At 40.7% G+C, this 3,536-nt stretch overlaps 1 non-coding gene across 1 annotated transcript; it reads left to right on the top strand.

The window, feature by feature from the left end:
- The first annotated feature begins 2,537 nt into the window (after positions 1-2,537).
- On the top strand, positions 2,538-2,644 carry LOC123935654. The gene has a single exon (XR_006816942.1). It is a non-coding gene; the product is annotated as a U6 spliceosomal RNA (small nuclear RNA).
- The last annotated feature ends 892 nt before the right edge of the window (positions 2,645-3,536 follow it).

The following is a 3,536-nucleotide window of genomic DNA, read 5'->3' as shown; positions in this document are numbered from 1 at the left end:
TTTTCCAAAAACAGCTGGTGCCATAAACTCCTCTAAAGGACAACAAAAAGATTTTTGTCTTTTTTTAAAAAGGGTAAATAGTAAGAGTGTTTTTGTAATATGAACTCACAGATTCACACTTACTTGACATGTTTCAAGCCCCTGCAATTATGTTTACGTTCACATCAAATTATCCCAGCTGTGGGCAGGGGGAGCTTTGAGTTGGCCCCTGAGTCTTTTTATCATGTCCTGATGTGTCTCATAGATACATTACTATCAAAACAAGACCCACAGAATGCCTGAAGGCCATACAGACATACCAGTCCTAAAAGGAGTAAAAGGAATACATATGCCTTCCAAAGCAATGAAGAAGATAAAAACGAATACTCATAAGAGAGAAATCATAAAACAAAGGAAATGGCAAAGAAGCATTTAAAAATAGCATAGAAGAAGATGAAACACAATATAGTAAATGTATTCATTATAATGAGATATATAAATGGAACATATTCCCTTATTTACAAATAAAATTTCCCAGACTGGGTTTTTTAAAAAATCAATTCTGTGTTAATTGAAAACAACCCCACAATCGCACAAAAAGATCAATATAGGAGAATGGCAAGAAATACAAGAAGCAGACACAAATGAAGGAAAACCAAAAATCAAAATACTTAAGTGAGTAGAATTTGAGGCAAGAAAATGAAACAAATGGCGCTGAAATATGTACAATCAAAATATGAAGGACAGAGATTCACTTAATGATATAATTAATGTCTTATCTAATAGCTTCCTGGAAAGAAACATATAGATGTATTATAGACAGTCTGGCTTTTTTCCTAGTGCCCACAGAACCCTTACAAATCTTGACTTTGGGCTGCACTAACAGTGCTATGTAAGCAGGGCTCAACTGCTGAAGAAGACTCACAGGGCCCCAAATGACAAAGCCTACCAATGTACAGTTTGTCACAGGGAAGTGACAAGCCACTGTAAGAGCCCAAACGTCAGAATACACATCACAGCCTATGACTCGCGGTAGGCGTCTGTGGAAGGCAGGTGCAGGCTCCTGATGTCCTGTTTCTTTTTTCTTTGTTCTTTTTTTTTACGATTTTATTTATTTATCTGACAGGGAGAGTTCACAAGTCGGCAGAGAGCCAGGCAGAAAGAGAGGAAGGGAAGCAGACTCCCTGCTGAGCAGAGAGCCTGATGCGGGGCTCGATCTCAGGACCCTGAGCCAAAGGCAGAGGCTTAACTGACTGAGTCACCCAGGTGCCCCCTGATGTCTCGTTTCTGTAAGGGCCGGCCGGCCCAGATGGCTCCTGGATCCAGAACCCACCGGCATGCACACAGTGCAGCCTTCCGAAGCAGGGAGACTAAAATGACCTGTTTGCAGAGGTTGTACATATTTTGGTGGTCACCTAGGCATATCCCGGGTGCAGAACCAACAGAACTGTGGGGGCGAGGCCTGGGGGTTATCACCCCAAGTGATACAGGTGTGAGTCTTTAATCTCATGGTTATTAGTAAACAGTACCGACGAGCTGGGTCAAACTGCTCTGAGACCCTTTGGACTCGTGATTACGGAGACAATATATATCAGTGTTTCATGCTTTGACCAGGAGTCGGTGTCAAGCAGGAGTTTTAATTTAAGCAAACAGCTCAGGCTAATTACAGACCTGCTGTGATTAACCTTTATAGCACAGTAACAAAACCCTAAGTATATTTCAATAATTTTCAAAATGCTGAAACCTCCCAAATGCTATTTTTGGACCACAATTCAAAGAATGAATCAATGTGGTGAATACAATGTAATCAAAATGCAAATTAAAGCACGATACTTTTTAGAGAATATAAGTCTGATGAAAATTAATAAGAATGTTAATAACCGGTGCCAGCAAGGATCTAGGGGAAGTAGGCCTCTTCATTCACTGCTCCTGTAAACATACATTTATAGAACTATTCCTGGTATATGATGGTAATCTGTATCAAAATCCTTACAAAGGTACATTCTCTTGGCCCAGAAATTACATATTTGTCATTTCATCCTGAGCAAAGAATTGAGGATTTGGGCAAACATGGGTGTTTATTGCAGCACAGTGGATAATAGCAAAAGGTTGGCAACATTCAAAATTTCCAGCAATACGGGGTCTGTTTCAGTAAGTTATATCCATATATTATTCAAAATAATTTTGTAGAGGTCTATTTGTGGCAGGCTGTGTGAGATGCATGTCTAAAATCCTTTCTCCCTTTTTCTCTGCTAACAGAATCTAGATACTGTTCAAACAGCAATGTTCACTGCTCCAGGCACAAAATCATGAAAATCTAGTTCTCTCTTCCCAGCTTCTCTTGTACCTAGAAGGGGCCACAGGATCTGGTTCCAGTCCATGAAATATCAGAAGTCTACTGGAGGCTTTGAGAAAGTGGTTTTTGGTTTTTTGTTTTGTTTTTGTTTTGCTGTCCTAATAAAAGGGAAAGATGCTGTTGATGGAAAAAAATTATCTACTGCAGACCTTATATTAACCATGAACCATGAATTAACCGTTCATTAAGCAAGAGTTGGTTGGTGCTCACTTCAGCAACTCGTATACTTAAATTGGAACGATACAGAGAAGATTAGCATGGCCCCTGTGCATGGATGATATGCAAATTCGTGAAGCATTCCGTATTTAAAAAAAAAAAAAGAGTTGGTTGGATTTCTGTTAGTTGGAGCCCCAAATGTCCCTCACTGTGGTGGATACTGTGATGTACTTCCCGAGATCCTCCTTCCGGACTTGCAGATATTGGGAATGCAATAGGCTGACAGTCTTGATCTGCCAGCTAGCTCCAGGAATTGCACTCACTTGAAGTTGGCTGCCTTACCCAATGTCACATTTCCTTCCCAGAGGCAGCCCACATCAAACTCCACAGGTGACTAACAACTGCACTACTGCCAAAAGTCCCCCTTCTGCCTAAACCTACTTAACTCTGTTCCCCAATAGCGTTGATCTTCAAAGCACTCCCTAATGAACTTCCTGCACTCAAATCTTGGTCTTGGTGTCTGTTTCCTACGCCCACAGCATCCCTGATACATTTATTTACGTAAAAATTCATTCAAAATATGTTGCTAAATGACAACAACAGGTTAGAAAGCACTATGCATGGTGTTTTCCTATTACACAGATTATACATCTGCATAGGAAAAATTTCTGCAAAGGAAAACACTAATATTTTAACAGCAGGACTTGTGGTTCCAAGAATATGCTGGCTAGATGTCTAGAGAAACTCTTTCTAGTTCAGAAAGCAGTAAATGCCCAAGAAAGAGGTTTTAATATTTTGACATGTAGAGAACTGGTGGGTAAGTAATGGGGTGAGGGGCAGAAATGATAGGAAAGCACAAATCTACATGAGCTAGAAATCATATTTACTATGGAGATATCTGCTGGCTCCTGACAGCCTAGAGCCAGGTTCTGATGAGCCCTTGCTGTGCGGGACAGGACACAAAGTTTAGAGCCCAAGCAGTGTGAGAGGTCAGCTTGGAAATCCTTTCATAAAGGCAGGAGGGCCCAAGAGCAACAGCCTCAAG

This window comes from Meles meles, chromosome X (genome assembly GCF_922984935.1).
Source record: "Meles meles chromosome X, mMelMel3.1 paternal haplotype, whole genome shotgun sequence".
In the NCBI taxonomy this organism is placed as follows: Eukaryota; Metazoa; Chordata; class Mammalia; order Carnivora; family Mustelidae; genus Meles; species Meles meles.
The sequence above is the reverse complement of the archived record's forward strand: the minus strand, read 5'-3'. Positions and strand labels throughout refer to the sequence as shown.